The 18304-nt window shown below is 29.9% G+C and overlaps 1 protein-coding gene across 13 annotated transcripts in view; it reads left to right on the top strand.

Moving 5' to 3' along the window:
• The window catches only part of wake (ankyrin repeat and fibronectin type III domain containing protein wide awake), a 206190-nt gene that overhangs the window by 74764 nt on the left and 113122 nt on the right, over positions 1 to 18304 (top strand). For 2 of the 13 annotated variants that reach the window (XM_088202930.1, XM_088202922.1), the window contains exon 1: positions 16769 to 17023. The exons of 1 other annotated variant lie outside the window; for it this stretch is intronic. The gene's annotated coding sequence lies outside the window, so the exon portion shown is untranslated. Of the gene's footprint in view, positions 1 to 16768; positions 17220 to 18304 lie in introns of those variants that run through there. 10 more of the 13 variants (XM_088202928.1, XM_088202921.1, XM_088202932.1 and 7 more) reach the window with 7 other exon arrangements.

Raw genomic sequence — 18304 nt, 5'->3', positions numbered from 1 at the left:
TATTGAGGAGATAAAGAAAAACTCATGTCAGCTGAAATGTCAGCTGAAAACTCATGTCAGAAAAACTCATGTCAGCGGATTAGAATAACTGTACTATATCAATCGTATTCATTTTTTATTATTACATTTGGTATTTGTGTATTATATTGTAATTTGTACTATATATACTATGTTTAACTTTAAAGAATATTTTATACATTCATTATTGCTTCAGAAAATGTTTCCAATTTGTAGCATTTTTTATTTAAGATAGTTAAAAATATAACAACTTTCTTGCATTGGTCTTTTATGTTCGACTTGTATCAGAAAACACTTTTAACTAGCAATTTAAAAGTTCTCGTTATATTTTATATCGTATTATGAAAGATGTATGAATAGTTAAATTAATAATTACTTAATTACATACAGATATCACTAAGTTAGGTTTAATGAGACGCATATTATTAAAGACGGAATAGAGTAGTCCATAACGTCTCAAACTAGTCATTCTGAGGTTTGCGGGTTCGAGCCCCAGCAGCGGCACTCGAATTTTTATTTATAAAAAATGCGCTATTATTATTATAAAACCGGCCCAACTGCATTGGTTATAAATTATTATCGATTCCCAGACTTTCAGTCTGGTGGTTATTATCTACTTGTTGTAACGCATTGGACTTAGCACCTGTCAGGTTATAACAAAAGATTTAATAATATGAAGTAGTAAACATATTCCTTAAAATCATTCACAATATAATACGCAATACGTGTGAGCATGTACTGCACTCAGTTTGCTTTCATAAGGTTTGATTTTAAGAGAAGCTTTGTAGATTATGTAAAAACTTTTGACAATGTTTAAAATTCTAGTTTTTACAAACGCTAAAGGATAAATAAATTAATGATAATGAATCCGCATTAATAAAACCCCGTATTTAAATCAAACAGTAAATGTGTAGATATGTACTCTAAATCTAGGGGTTCCAAACCGGTTAAATCCGAAACCGATTAACCGGGTTTTCGGTCATTTATTTTCAATTATTATATCAAAGTTTAGTTTCCGAACTTTTTTAAAATAAAATGTTCGATTAATAAAATCCGAAATTTTTTTGAGTTTTTAATTTTTTTTTTAATGGCGTGAGAGATGTAAATTAAATATATTATATATGAACAATTTATAAAGCATTAGATAAAAATTAGTTAGAAGTTAGTCCCAACATATTAATTTTTATGCTGAATATATTATATGAATTTTATTAGCATCACACTCCTTCTTAAAAACCTAACAATAAAGTAATAAATAATAATATACAAAAGTGTTAATTATTAACCAATTAAGTGAACTAGCGGTTTGCCATTTTTAAGTTAATTGCAGCCAATAATTGTGCGAACGTGCGAAATAATGATATGGTATTATTATATTTTTGTGAGATTTTTATGCGATATTTTTGGTAATTATTAAAACTTGTGAAATTAAACTAATTTGTATATAATAGATTTATTTTCAATTCATTTACATATAATACAGAAATAAATATAAATGTAAATTTATTATAGTTACATACATATAAATTTATACAAATTTACTGATACTTTTGATTTACATATTTAAAGCTTGAATTTTGAACGAATATTAATTTATTACTTTTTCAGTTGATTGCAATTAAAATTTACACAATACTCATATGCATAATCTGCTATGTTATAAAATTCATTTGCATGAATATAATTCGCAAATATTTATCGTTAGCATTGTTTAATGGATTATGTAAAATAATAGTAAAAAATATATATTTTAAATAAATCTTCTAATCTTAAATTTTAAATAAAGATTCCGGGCGTAATGAGTCAATGTAATGAATTGACGCTGGAAAAGGTACAGCGTAAATTCCTTCGATATTTATACTTGAAGGAATGTGGGTATTATCCGTTATTGTTTCTCAGTACTTTTATTTTGGGAGCGTTTCTATGTCAACTCTCAGAAGTGTTTATGAAATTGCTCAAAATCCTTTGGTGCTCGAGCAGCTCCAAATGTTGGCTTCGGAAGGTGGTTATAGTTCTCGGTCGCGTCCACTGTTCTTGCCTGTAAAGTCTAGAACTGGAGCACTTGCCAACTCTTCTCTGACAAAGGTCTGCTCAATACTGAGCATAAAGATATTAACATTTTCTCGTGCACATATAGAGTTTTGGTTCAATTCGTGTGGGACAATGCACACCTGTCTGTTATTTTTTCTTGTTTTAGTGTTTTTACTGCGTATATGAATTTTTATGTATGCATGCGTATATACACAATATGTGTATATCTTAAAATTGTAATATATTTTATACATTTTGGCAATCGTGACGCATTAGGTTAACCTGTCAGGTCACGATGGTCATAATTTTAATAAATAAATAAATAAATTTTATATTTGTTTAAGTTTATGATTCGCAAATCGTTTGTGCGTTCTCTCGGCGGCTCGTCTCAAAGGCCAAAATTACTTCATTAACGGAGCTTGCTGCAAATTTAAATAATTAAAGGCATGTAACGACTTATGATAGTAGCTGCAAATTTATCATCTGCACAAATACTTATTTATAGACAACTATAAACATTTCATAGTCTGCTTTCAAGCCGACGATATATGCAAATATAAGTATTCATGACGCTTGATTTATATTATTTATAATACACATACATTATTGTTGACATGCAAACATAATATGCAAATTATAACTAAACGAGCATTATATTGCTCTCAATTTCAATCTCTTAGAAAACGATAGTTCACGTGCGTAATCACTCTTTCTATTTTATTTTGCTCAAAGGCAAAACTTTCTTTGAAAAATGGCAAGAGAAAATTCACGCATTGTTTGCCCACTAACCCGATTACCACGCAGTGCGTCAAATTACCGATACGAATTCTATTTTATTCTATAAATCTATCTATAATATAACCCCTCGTGTTTACTGCTTATTTAATTGCGATTCGCAACAATGGCTCGATTTACTGTTTCAGTTGTTTGTCAAAAGATTTCGGCGTTTAACTTGTAACGGATAATAATCTGGGCATTGTTTTCGTTGACGGTTAACCTCGTTTACCTCACCTTTGGATACGCGGTGATTAAAACAAATTGGGGAAAAGTTTGATGGAGAAAAAAAATGACAAATTGTGGTTATTATTTATGGGATGCGTGATGTGAGCAAGGTCATTTCTTATTGAAGAGAAAAAAGTTTCTATTTTTTAATTTAATGAGATAATAACAATAGCCATACACTAAATTTATAAATTATATAAACAGTTTCTCTAAATTTTATCGTTCATAATCAGGGATTCGCAGTATTGTAAAGTCAAATCGTTCAACAAAATTCTATCATATTTTAAATTAATTAAAATATATATCTACTAGTGGAATTGTATTTGGATATGAATTTACTGAAACGCCAGTGAACATATAATTTCACTGTAACATAAACACTAAATTGTAAATCATGACAGTACTAAATTGTTTCGTTATAGTCCCTTAAATTATTCTTACGCCACAGGGTATTCCGATGTATCCGTATACCTACGTATACCCACTTATGAAAATGCTATCTTTAAATAGTTTTATATGCCCGACGGGTCAACCCACGCAGTAATAACGAGCGGTTATTTGCAAATAAAAAGTTACGTGACCCGCGAGGCATCTTCAACATCAAAAGCGGCTACTTTTCCTTTCAGTCGCAAATTCGCACTTGTTTGGACTCGAGACGCTATGCAGATTTTTCTCTTTCTTTATGCGTCTCAAGGGTAAAACCCTTACAGGAACAACGATGCGGGAACTCCGCGAAACCCGCATATACCTTCTTGCGTCAAAATTATGGAGCGAGTGAATGAAAGAATAAATCACCATTCTTCAGGCGAGAACATACCTTATTTTTTTCTGAAACGAATACCCGAGTCGTAAGAAACGTCATGTCATTTTTGTGTATAATATTTTTTGAAAACTTAAATAAAATGGCATTCTTGAGTACATCTTCAAGATACGTTTGTGGCGACAACGTCACTAATGAACGCGGACAAATGGGCGTGCGTCAAAAGAGCGCTGTTTTATAAGCGCTGCGTCATAAGAGCGTTTACCAAAGTAGCGTGCGTCAAATGCGCAGACAGCCATATGAGCGTTTGACAAGAGAGCACGTCATAAGAGCGCAAAAATACTTAGAGAAAATCAAGTAATGAATATTTTAGGAATTAGGTATACAAAATATATGTAAATTGTGAGAAATTTCAAAATAAAAATTCACGAGATATAGGTGGTAAAATTAGTATTTTGTGTGCCAGAGCGTAATGACGATTAAAATAATTAGTCAATGAAAACATTATTATTTATTAATTATTACGTACATACTCGAGTATGGCTCCCCATCCCCATACGTACGATATACATATATTTTTACTAAAATGAAACGCTGATTTTGAATTTATCATTACATTTGTTCTGTAATGTTTCATTAAATTGACAAATAATTATCAACTCGACTTGGCAGGTATACAAAGGTCGTCCGACCTTTTTTTTTTCATTTATTTAAGACAACTACATTTTATCGTGAAAATCGAAAACAAGCACAATATAAATTTTAAGAGCTAAGTGTAAGATAAAAAAAATAATCTGAAAATAAATGTGATTGCAAAGGGGTAAAACATTAATTTTGCTAAATTCATTTTAATCATATTATATAATTATCAAAAAGGAAGTTACCTATGATTTTTTAAATACCTAATTGTAACACTTTACAAAAAAAATTCACCGCTGTCCAGGTGCATAACAATGCATGACATTGGTGAATGACACGGACGATTCGCAATTGTTTAAAATTATTTTTACGATATTAAAACTAAAGTAGTAATTGGTGAATCAGTATGATTTTTTTTAAATACTTTTTTAGTCTGATATTTAGTTTTAATGTGTTATTCCTAGAGACCTTAATTTTTCGCGATTACGATAAAAGTATTTTTTTGTGAATTTCGTGCTTTGTCCATTTCAAAACGGGTAGTATTTATACAAATAGAACAGTTAGAAAAAAATAGTAATCTGTCTAATATTCTAATATTTTGTCCGGGTCCTTGCCCTTTTACCTGGCTATCGATATCATATTTTTTTCCCTTATGTTACATATTTGTTAAGCTTCAAAAACTACTTGGCGGCACGCACATTTAGAAACTGTTATAGATTAAATTGTTATATATAAAGAAGATTAATCCTTATAGATGTAGGTCATTCGTGGTATTTTTTTTTTATACTTTTCAAAGACGCAACGAAGCTTTTTGCGAACATTTTCAGTCAAAATTCAAAAGTATACTGAGCGCTATTATATTTATATATAACTAGCCTATTTAGCTTTGAATAGATAACTGTAAAATGCAATTTTTGTGAATTACTAAAGTTTATTCTCACACTAAAGGCTCAAAACATAAAACAATTTCGCGATAAGGGCCAAATCCACGATAAACATTTATCAGCGCTATTTCTTGGTTATTATATTTATATATAACTACCTTATTCAGTTTAAAATAGATAACGGTAAAATATGCGATTTTTGGAAATTCCAAAAGATTGTTCTCACAGTAATTTATAAGTCGCAAAATATAAAAAAATCGCGTAAAGGGCAAACTTCACGATAAACACTTATCAGCGCTAGTTCTGTATTATTATATTTATATATAACTATCCTATCTAATTTAAAATAGATAACTGTAAAATATCCGATTTTTGGAAATTCCAAAAGTTTGTTCTCACAGTAGTTTCCAAGGCTCAAAACATAAAAAAAATTCGCGTAAGGGCCCACTATAAACATTTATCAGGTAGGTATTTATAATAAAATTACCGAGTGTTTTATGATATCGGGTAACTCTCTTAAATTCTTGAATAAAAAAATCAAACTGTTTAAGTGATATTTTATGATTAAATATGCACAAATGATAAGTAAATATTTACATATATATTATGTATGTATATTATATTTTGTTTAGACCGAATAATGTTTTCACCTTTCAATTCTTTTCTAAAAAATATGACTTATATTTTCGTATGTACGTATATGTATATATATATATATATATATTTTAATATGTATTAAATTATGTTAATTATTTAATTAATTATAAGATCATGATTTGCATCACATTTATTTGTAATGCATTTTTATTGTATCGCCCAAAAAACCAGCGCCCATTTGACCGATTGAATTGTCTCTACAGTATGTATGTATACTAAACACAATAATTCATTAAAATACTAAATTAACCTAAATTTTCGATATACAAACATATGTCATATGTGTATGATTAATGAAAGATTAATGTTCTTACAGTTTAATATATAAAACAATAATCGTTTAATTAACTGAAATATTTTATATAATATTCGTACTCAGTCGTTATTCGAGAGTGTAGAGTGTAGTCGTATAAAATATATACCCAAAAACCAACTAACTGTTTATCGTCAAATAGCAAAAAAAGGTATGGCGTCAAATAGCAAAAAAAAGGTCTATACCTGCCCTAAACTTTATGCATTCATTGCAATTAGAGTAGATATATATTTGTCAATTTAATGAAACACTACCGAACAAATCTAATGATAGATTTAAAATCAGCGTTTCATTTTAGTACAAAATATATGTATATCGTATGTATGGGGATGGGAAGCCATACTTTTGAATGTACGTAATAATTAATAAATAATAATGTTTTCATTGACTAATCATTTTAATCGTCATTACGCTCTGGCACATAAAATACTAATTTTACCGCCTATATCTTGTGAATTTTAATTCTTTGTAAATTTCTCACAATTAACTTATATTTTATATACCTAATTCCTAAAATATTCATTACTTGATATTCTCCAAGTATTTTTGCGCTCTTATGACGTGCGCTCTTTTTTAAAGCGCTCATATGACTCTCTGCGCATTTGACGCACGCTATTTTGTTACAGCGCTACTTTGGTCAACGTTCTTATGACGCAGCGCTTATAATGCAGCGCTTATATGACGGCGCTCATTTGACGCACGCTCTTTTGACCGGCTGCCTTTTGTGGCTTATGACATAAGTATTGTATGGTTTCAATATAAACACATACAAAATATTTGAGAATCATTATAAATACCGCCCTTAACATTATTATTATCATATGTGGCTCAAATGTCATAAAATACGTGTCATATAATTTTTTTTAAACCTATAGCTCTGCGGTATTCACAGATATAAATTCTCATAATTATTAAAATAAAAAATAAAAATATTTAAATTAATTAAAATGTAGTTTTAAATCACATTTTTTTATTAACTTTTAATTTCATTTTTATTTAAACTTTTGTTATAAAATGTCTTGAACTTAAATTATAAAATATTAGGACTTCTTTTAAAATAAAATCTAATTAGAAATCAGACTGGCCAACCAATTTAATAGAAATATTTGTAAAAAAGTAATGATATTATTATTAAAACTACGGCAGTAATCATGTGCTGAAAAAACAATTTAAATGACAAAAATACATTTGTCATCAAAAACATTTTGAATCACTTATCTTTTTAACGATTTTTTAATAGCTGTCTTTTTAACAAAAAATGGTTATCTTAGTTGGCTGACAAACTATATTTATTAAACATATTTAAATAATATTTTATTGATGTATTTTTATAAAAAAATATTCTATAAATTAATAGGCGTTTAAAACACATAAGTTTAGTGACTTTTTCTCTACGTAGTATAAGTTACTACTAAATGGCCTATAACGTATAGCCTTAAAAACTAGAAATGAAGCGCTTATCAATTTAAAAGCCGATCAAATTAAAGAGATAATGCCAGTTGCAGCACATTCATTTCATTAATAAGTAATTATAGTATTTTTTAAATATGTATTTAATATACTATATGTATATGTTACTCTATAATAATTTATTATATAGAAGTTTTATTTTATTATTTATTATTTAATAATCTAATCTAAATTTTGTTATTTGTTACAGGTGAGTTTCTTCTTTCATACACACTAAAAAAACATTTAGACTGCTCTGCAATACAAGTAAGAAATATTATTATAAATAAAACCTAACAACATAATCTAATTTCATCATTAAAATTTGCTTTACTACAATAAAAAAAATTTTTGTTCGTTAAAATAATTATCTTAAACAAGGGTGTTATTTTTTAAAGTATCCAAATCAATATCATTTTATTACAGTATCATGTAGAGTAGTCAGGAAATACGAAATTGTGTTTAAGAACCCTTTCTATGAACGAATTGGAACGTGTTTGAGCACCTTTTAAATATGCAAGCTTGAAATTAATTAACGAGAGAATTTTTAAAATATGCAGATGAGAGTTAATTAATTGGACGCTTGGGGCGAGTCATCGCATTTAACTGATAGTACCCCTCGTTGCTTTTGCATAAATAAAATAAAATTGCGTAAAAGGAAAATCTTTGTTTTCGTTAATATTCATAGACGATTTTCATTCATGAATATAATTCATTTTTAAATCAATTACTAAGAATATATTATTTACGTATTTTTAGGATCATTTTTACAAAAGTTTTAAACGGTTCACCAAAATCCTATTTATAACATTTACTATTAAAATTTGGCCGTTTAGATAAATTCTTAAAAATGCGTCATCTTTTATCGCTTTGCCGTTTTTTCCTGGTATGTGTAGCACATGTCGGCTGCCACAAAACTAACATATTACACTTTATCAAACAACAAATGCAGTTGTCCACTACATTGTGTTGTCAATTATCTAAATAAATATGTAAGATTAACATGCAGTGTTGTTGCAATACAGGATATTAGTTAAACATTATTAGCTAACTAATTTAATCATGTAGAGTAAAACATCATGTAGATTCACATACTCTTATTTTATTTAAAAAAGTAATAAAACTATTTTTGAACCCAGATCATTCAGATTTAATAAATTTGTGTGCGGAAGCCAAATATTTTTTTAATTGTCACACATCTACTACTCTAACATAAAAGCCGTTAGCACACAACATAATAGTTTTTACTCATTGTAAGTCATTTATATGGTGTTTAATATACAAAATAAAGATCGAAACTAAAAAGTGCCGATCCTGACCCCGCACTTGTTTTGGCCGTTAACTTATTTTCTTGGCCTTAACAATTAACTAAGTGGCTATTATTTATATATAATATAATAAATAATACATTTTTTTATAGTGTCAATTGTATGTGGTTAAACTCATGGATCCAGAAGTAATTGTTATTAAAATGATATGATAAATTTACGACTTGTTTATTGAATATTATGTTAACCTTTATAAAACACACCTGTATTTATTACGTAATATATACACAGTGTATATTATTTACTGTAGCGAAAAGCTATTGCCCACTCTCTCTACGAATAATACGTAACGTGTGTCGATATATTCTGTATAACTATTTAGTCGATTAGCCAAATCTCTAGCGTCCGATCCCACGGTGTCAACCCTTCCACAGGCAATTAGTCCGGCATGAAGGTTGCAATAAATTGCCGTCGGGAGAAAATTTTCCGGAAACGACGATTGGAGAATTTTCTTCATTGGCGCGTTTAATTACAAACCTTACCGCAATTTGTTTTGAAACGATTATGCGAGTGAAAATTTTACATTATGCGGTTATCCTGTAATTAACCGGTAAGAGTTAATCTTTGAGTAATTAAGCTCTTTTACTTGAAAATATAATTATTAGGCGCTTTAAAAAAACATTTGATAATATTATTTGTAAACTTTAATGAACTCATCAATCAAACAAATGTATTCTTGATTAAATTGATCTAGAGAGAACTTAAAACGTAAGCGAGATAAAAACTTAACGGTTAAATGTCTCAAAGTTTGATACTGAAAAATGATAACGTCTATCTCAAATATACTCGGTCGAGTTAAATATTGACAATGGTAAAGTTGGAGAAGCGGCGTCGGCGAAAGCTAGGTTAATTAGCATATTTGATTAAAGTTTGACAGGCTAATTAATTAATATGCTGCGTTACGTAATTAAGTTACGACTCCAATATTTTTATCTTTTGTATAATCGTATTAAGTTTCATTTTAAATATATTTAACAATGAATTAAACAAAGTTTTAGAGAAAAACAATATATTAATACTAAAATATGATGAACCCAAGGCTTATGAGATTATAAGATGTGACAATGTGTTTTCATGTCCTTTTCATATAAACAGACCAGATAGGCCGAGCCTGTCAAAATATTTTCATTAGGATTTTATGTTTATTTATTTTTGTTAGATCGGTTAACAAGTATCGGGTTGTATAGGGCAGAGGTGGCTAAGCTTTTATCTCCCGCAGCTTTTATCAGCATTGCTGCTGAAATTATCGTTGGCTTTCAATCAGCAGCATCTCCCTCCTAAAATTACACATTTTCAATATTAAATCGGTTTGGATATCACTATGTTTAGTTAAATGCTTTTAGAAATATTTAATTGTCTAGTTTTATTAACAAAAAATATATTCACTTTTCTTGAATTATTATAAAAATAATGCTAAAGTTTTTTTTCAATTTTATTTTAATTTAATTTTATTTTAAGTAAATGAATTTATAGTTATCTGTGTTTGTGATAATTGTATTCTTTTGTAGAAAAGATTTATAATATAGCAATAAGCTTATTTAACTAAATTAAATGAAAACTCCATTTGTTTAAAAATATTTTTCAATTTCTCTTTATTTCTCACTTGCATGTTGAATTTTTGGGGATTTTTTAAATAATTTTTTTTTTGTTTATAAATGATATTTGTGAAAAAAAATTAGTCGTGTATATGTAAAGTTGTATAATCATATCTGCAAGGCTAGTTAAACACGTTAGTCACGCTGAACCAAGGTTGACGTGAAGAGGGAAGCGGCTGCTTTCTCGATCTCGTCTGTTGATGATCGGCGGTTCCTCTTGTTTCAAGTTCATATAAATTGTAAATAATCTGTTAGCTTGTTTTAAAAAAATAATCAACAATTGACGCACCGGTGAGTCACTGGCGTTAAGCCTAAATACTAAAATAATTTTGCTGGACTTGATCTGTAAATTGTAACATCGTGACACTTGGTGATACTGAAAGGTAATCGATTGTCGATCGAGCATATTCACAGCGACTCTAGGTTTTTTTATAAAAAGAGTGAATCAGAATTTGTGCAAATATTCTAATGCCTGCACTACACTCTCTAGAAACTGGCCAAGGTTGGCCAAGGACGGAGAATATAGTGGGTTACTTTGGTCGAGTTCAGTTCTGCCCGCTCTAAAATCTCTCGAAAGTTGTCCGAGGTTAAATGGGGGTAATTCAGTCGACTTGGCCAGCTTCGAGCGCTTCCGAACATTATCGGCAAAAGGACCGGAGTCAAAGAGACCGAAGTCGGAGCTGCTCTTTCGAACGCGAGCGGTGAGATACTTCCCCTTTCGCTCTCTCGCGTGTTAAGTGACGAGAGTGAGAGAGATAATGAAATGGTGTTTCGCAAACTGAGATAGAACGAGTAGCTCGGTTCAATTTCAGTATGCGCGTAGGCGTCCTATGGTTAACACGCATATCGATTAATTATATTTTTGATAGTATATTCTTTTAACAGATAACGTTATTATATTTTTTTCATATAAAATTAAATAATTAAAAATAATTAGTGGTACTTGATTTTGTTAAAACAAATCGTTTCAAATATCCTTATGTATTTTCCTAGATCGGTTTATATAAATATCACACCATAACGAATTCTTATTTAGAATCGATGGCGGCAAATTCTAGAATAGTCACAGATGTGGTGTTCGTATTCTGAAATATCATTTTTATGCCTTATGACATTTTGCAAAAGCCGACAAAGATTTTGCGTAAATTGAATATTTACGACCGAAAAGTTTTCACTGATATTGTATTGGTGAGTGCCCACACAAACTTTTATAATTATCAGTAGCGTCATTTTAATATTATGACAATTTAAGAATTGCGATTATTTGGCACATTCTTCGATCGCACGCAAATATGCCGGCTGTACGTGAGAGAAGCCGCCATATAAAATCTGCGACAGTGTGGTCGCTTACTCGAAGTCGTAGGTCTCGGCCGACTTCAGTTGTAACTTCGGTTCGAGAACTTCCAGAGAGTGTAGTGCAGGCATAAAACACTTCTTAAAGTTATTAACTGCCAATTTTATGGCTCGTTAATGAAAGAAAGAGCATAGGACCTAGATTGAATTCCTGTGGTACTCCAGAGTGAGTGAAATATAATACTAATCGGAGCGACGATTACCATAGCTCATATACTTAGGGCTAAACCATTATTGTTATCTAACAAAATAGCTTAACTTTCGAAGAATAAGCTCGCAGCAAATTTTATTCGAACGTTAGAGCAAAGAATAAAGATAATTCATATTTTTAGCTGACATTATACATGTCATAAATCACGTTACAAGGCACAAAAAAATTGGCACACGTTCGACACTTTTGATTAAATTCCATCGACCAAAATCTTCACATACTAAGCTAAACGAGCCTATAATTAATTATTTACACTAGTCACGTGAACGCAATAATTTTAACGTGTCTGTACAAGCACATAATACACAAATTACATTATTTGTGTGACGAATTTATCGTTATTATGCATTAGTGACCATTTTATGCTGATTCGATTTAACTCGCTAGAGCACCTATTTATTGAAAGTTGAAGCTTTTATAAATTTGAGCTCGTCTTTCGCTCAAAATGTATTGTATATAAAAATATATTTTAAGGAATATCAATGGAATAGTTTGCCTCGGGCGCATGAATGCTCTGAAAACAATTTTCCAAGAATATACATTTTGAAAGTAGGCAAAATCAATATCTAGTACAAAAATCAATCATTCGCAAATGTAATATAATACACCTGAAACGCTTAACTCAATTTTCCGGACGTGGTTAACGAGCCGATTTTATTTTCCCAATTGCGATTTTATGACGAATATTGTGCGCCGTTTCATTGAATTTGATAATGGCTTTAAATGTGAATACACATGTAGGCTCGTATTTTATGGCTGTGTATGGCTTATATAGCTTTATCCATAAAATACTATATTTGTGTGTGGTTTGACACGCGTGCCTGGATTCTAATCCGCTTAATAGCAAGACTTGATGAAATTAATCGACGCGTCTTTCGTGTCGGTCTGAATTTAACCGCTAAAAAATAAATTTACAACTTTACTCAAGCAAACTTTGTTAATTAATAAATTCAAAACAACAGGTAACAAGTTTTGAGAAAAGAAAATTTTGATTGCAAGTTCCATTCCAGATTTATAAGATTATTGTTTCAAAGTGGTTATAAATATGGTTAAAGTTAAACTAATAATTTCGTAATTGAATCGAGTGTCTCGAATTGCTTATATTAAGTATTCGAATAGTACGAAACTTATATCCAGTTGATTGATAAATCTATTATCTTAACACTTAAAGCGCCAGAATCCGATTAACACGCTTTTTGGGGACTCAGATCGTACAGCCTGACACGTGTCAACACGCTTTTATGAAACTCAATCTTTAACAGACTTTTAGGATAGGAATAGGAACAGGAATTTATTATATTTTAGATAGTCGTTATTATAATTAAAAAATAATTAGTGGTTCGAGATTTTGTTAAAAAAAAACCTTTTCCAATATCCTTATATATCATATTATCCTAAATCTGTTTGTATAAATGTCACACCATAACGAATTCTCATTTCGAATCAATGCTGACAAAATCTGGGATAGTCACACATGTAATGTTCGTATTCTGCTCGCACGGTAAGCTCTGGCGTCATGAAACATTCACACTATATCCTATAACTAACACAAATATTTTCAATGTTAATTCGATCTTGATCTAAGGACCTTTGTAATATCCATTTAACTCTCAAAGAAACGACTTCTTATTTCGCAATATGTCAAAAATCAAGGACGTCATTAGAGGGATGGGTAGGTGCGAGCATTCCCCTCCCCCCTTGAATTATACAGAAAAATGTATGTTATTTAATGAAATACTATAAATCTAAATGGAATCAGAATAATAAAAAACGACCATTGATTGGCAAACTTTTGCCCCCCCCCCTTGAAAAAAAATTAAATTGACATATCTAATTCTAAACCAGAAAATCTTGGACAATCGCTTGTATAAAATGTCGCAAATCTATCCCGAAAATGTTTTATAAAATATGTCACTTCAGTGAAATCGTATCGGAATATATTTTCACCGGTAAATATATATTTTTACCAATAAAAAATATTATATAATTGTTTCAACTTTTTCATATGCAGTATATACATTTATGATGTATAAATTTTACAGTGAATGTGTATATTTCAGTGAAATTATATTTTTTCTAGTGAAGTCTAAATACATTTTCACCCGAAATTTCCAAAATATAAACATAGCTTTAGAACTTTTATTATATCAAGTCCGAAATACAAACTAACCCAACTCATCTCTCAGTATAGACAGACATCGCATCTCACATATTGATCCATAGTTTCGATATTACACTATATTTGAAAAATATGATAGCTATTCTTATCAATATTACTACGGACTTCTGATATGAGAGTATTGGTCATAGTATATTCAAACAAAATTTTGGTCAATTGGAGAGCGCAAAAAAAATTATCACTTCACAGAAGTCAAAAATTCGCGTCAAAAACAATAAAATCGTGACGACGACGGAACGATTTTATTGCTTTTGACGTGAATTTTTGACTTCTGAAATGGGATAATTGTTTTTTGCGCTCTCTTATTGGTCAAAATTCGGTTTATATGTTCCTCATTTAATTTGTAATATTATTTTAAAAGTCGTAGTGTGAACGCTAGAATACCGAGCGTTCCCACTACGACGGTGACGACACAATTTTATTGCTTTTGACTTCTGTAAAGGGATAATTGTTTTTTGCGCCCTCCTATTGGGCAAAACTTGGTTTCAATATGCTGCGCTGCCGGTTTTTTGAGGGACTCTCGAAAATATAGTTAACTTTATAAATGTAACCTTTCCATCTTACTTAACATACTTTCCTAGTATTTATCATGTAGCTAAAAGATATTTTATTTTTATTTATACATAATTAATTTATTATAAATAATCTTGTTAATTTTTCAATACATATTTTTATTATTTTTTCTCTTAATTAATATTTATGTTTATTTTTTTATATTTCATGGATATAAAAATATTGAGTTTAAAGGCACATGTTTTTTGTATATTGTATATAAAGAGCGCGTTTAAATTTATGGCCCCCATTTAACTTTCCCAGCGTGAAAATATCGGAAATATTTCAATCCCTTAAATCTTTCGCTTTCAGTATTTTTCTACGCATCTCACGTGTTTTCATAAACATTCTGAACATACCACACATACTGTATAAATATCTAAGCCTACGTTCAAAATTGAACCATTCATGAAACTAAATTTGACCGCGTACAAAAATAGATTTTCCGGTAGTACTAGGGTACGATATCGTGAACAATCAAAGGCTTTTCTATCGTTCCGTAGTTTTGGCGATAGCCCAAGGGTCGGATGAGGTTGAACATTACGCCGGCGGTCGTTGAAAAAGCTACGTAGCTGCAGCATACCTAGATAAAATTAGAATAATAGTACTAAAATTTAAATATATAATATAAGTGATTTGAAGTTTAATTTTATTTTAAACATTTTTTTCGTTCACTTCCACATATAAATTTTGATAAAATAATAAAAAAATAATTTAATAAAACGGCTTTGTAGCATCTCAACATTTTTCGCTACCAGTCGGCACTGATTTCGTATACAATAACTAAACAAGCGTATACGTCCGTCCTACTTGGTTAATATCCGTTCGGTATTACCCCTCAGCGTCGGGGGGTTTATCCCTCCCATTATCAATATATTCAAGTTTTATCGTCGACGCGCGTAGGATGTTACAAATGCGTAGTTAACAGTCGGATTCAGAATACGTTAGTGAATTTTTAATGAAGGAGTGGGCGGTAAAATTCATTTAAATATATTATATTACTATCACATGTTGTGCTGTGCGTAGATAAGTGGTTACACCGTGCCGCGCTGTGAGTGTTGCCAGAAACGTGTAATTAGTGATATCGGCGGAGGGTATTAATTAGGGTTTGGCCGGGAATTAAGTTATGAAATAATTTCGCATTTACATGGGACGTTCATCCAGACATTTGGGGTTTTATAGGGATGTTGTAATAAATAATTATGAAGTTATTATACATCACATAATCATATCATATTATTTTAATTATTTATATAATTTTAATTATTTCATCTATATTATAAATAACCACGAATAAATTTAATTAAATGTGGCAAACAGATATTTGAAAATTCAACGCAATGTTACTAATATATTTTTTTTAAATTATTTAATTAATTTTGACCACAAAGTACATTGTATGTATTTTCTAACTTATTTTAGGAACCCTTTTTGTGAACTCTGGTTCAGAGGCGCTATCTGCAGTTTTGAACCATATGATCCATAGTAAAGCGAACAATGGATTTATAAAGCCTTTATTCTCACGACTCTTTGAACATATGCTTATTTTACTTTTAGGTAAATCTTGCTTTAATATTTAATTTTATTATATTTATTATTTATATAATATTAGTAATTTTATTTACAACATACAAATAATATTTTATTAATTATACATTTGAAAATATCATTTTAAATGTCTTTATAAATTTAATAATTTCACCCACACGGCAAATGGTCGCAAATCGAGTTGTTTCGATTAACCGTCAGCGTTGATGATGGCCGCCACCGTGCGATTTACGGCCAACTCCACAGTCAAGTTTTGTTGGTCGTTGGTGTTGCGGTCGCTCTCGCCATTCGATTGTTTTCCTTTCGCGAACTCGACCCCGCGACGTCGATCAATCGCCATTTCGTAAACGGGAACTCTGTGCCAACGTTCTGGATAAACTTTAACTCACTTTCTACGGAAACGAACGAAAACAACAAACTTTTCGAACTTTTGACGCGCGTCCCGCGGGACGTCAACGAGTTTTTTACGCGCGTGCAAATTTTTTACCATCGTTGGTGTTTTAAGTGAAAAAATGTTTTTATCATCATTATATTATTAATTGTGTGTATTTTATAAGATTTGTGCGTGTGTGTGTGTGTTGTGGGAAACAAAACGAGTTTATCCTTTTTTTACGAGAAGTCAAAGAACGGAGATTTCGACGCACGTGTAACGTTCGTTGTTGTATTTGTATCAAAACCGGAAGCTTCTTCTTTTTCTTTCGTACTACATGTTTTTATATTGTATTTATTATATAAAATAACTGATTTTTTTGTAATTAATATTGAGTTGATAACGTTCGCGGTTTTTGTACGTTATAATCGCGGTTTTAACGATGATAAAATAATTTGCTATGCAATTTTCAAAGTGGCGCGTTTAAAAGTATCCCAGCTTGAAGTTCCCCCATTATTAATGTTATAAATAGCAGATGGTTCGTTTTAAAGTAGTCCCGTTGTATGTCTCGAATTGACTTTGCAAAGCTCTCATTACGTTCGTATTAGAGGTATTTTATGTGTATAATGTATTTTACAGAATCATTTAGTTTCGTTGATTTTTATTATGGTGGCGCATTTAAATGCAGCCCATGATATTTAATCTAAATCGGGCAACTTCATACTGCTCGTATAATGCGTTATAAAAAAATCGTGGCTCATTTGAAAGGAACAAGATTTTACATTTAATATTATAATTATTAATACAATTTATATAAATAAAATATTAGGTTTGAAAAATAGATCAATCGATTGAAAACTATATGATTTTAAGCGTATTTAAATCAGTATTTTATAATAAAATTGGTCAATATAAATTTGAACGATTGACCATTCGTTCATTTAAAAGTAGCCAACTTAGATTATTGTGTGTTGATTTGTATTAAGAGGCGCATTTAAAACTATCCCAGTACATATACAATGATTCAAGCTATTTGATTATTAAAATGTGTAATATAAAATGGCATGTAGCACATTTTTATTTTTTTATAATTATTTTTACCATCGATAATATTTATATACTATTTGTAGAAAATCTAAGTTACTTTTCTGTTAGAATCATTTCTTTATTAAAAGTGACTCATTTATAAGCACTTTTTCAAAATTTAAATATTTTTTTACTATAATTGTTTAGTTAGTTATCTATATTTTTAAGGAAAATTAAATGTAAGTAATAATTATATAAATATGATATCAGTATTTTTTTAAGAAATGAACAGTATATTTATATTAAATAGTGATGCAATTAGAATATCTGAAGCACACATAATACGCGTTATTAAATCTTGTTATTTAATAAAAATATTATTACTAATG

Source organism: Plectrocnemia conspersa, unplaced genomic scaffold (assembly GCF_051122295.1).
Source record: "Plectrocnemia conspersa isolate PC_06_02 unplaced genomic scaffold, ASM5112229v1 ptg000013l, whole genome shotgun sequence".
In the NCBI taxonomy this organism is placed as follows: domain Eukaryota; kingdom Metazoa; phylum Arthropoda; class Insecta; order Trichoptera; family Polycentropodidae; genus Plectrocnemia; species Plectrocnemia conspersa.
This window is presented reverse-complemented; position numbering and strand designations above follow the sequence as displayed.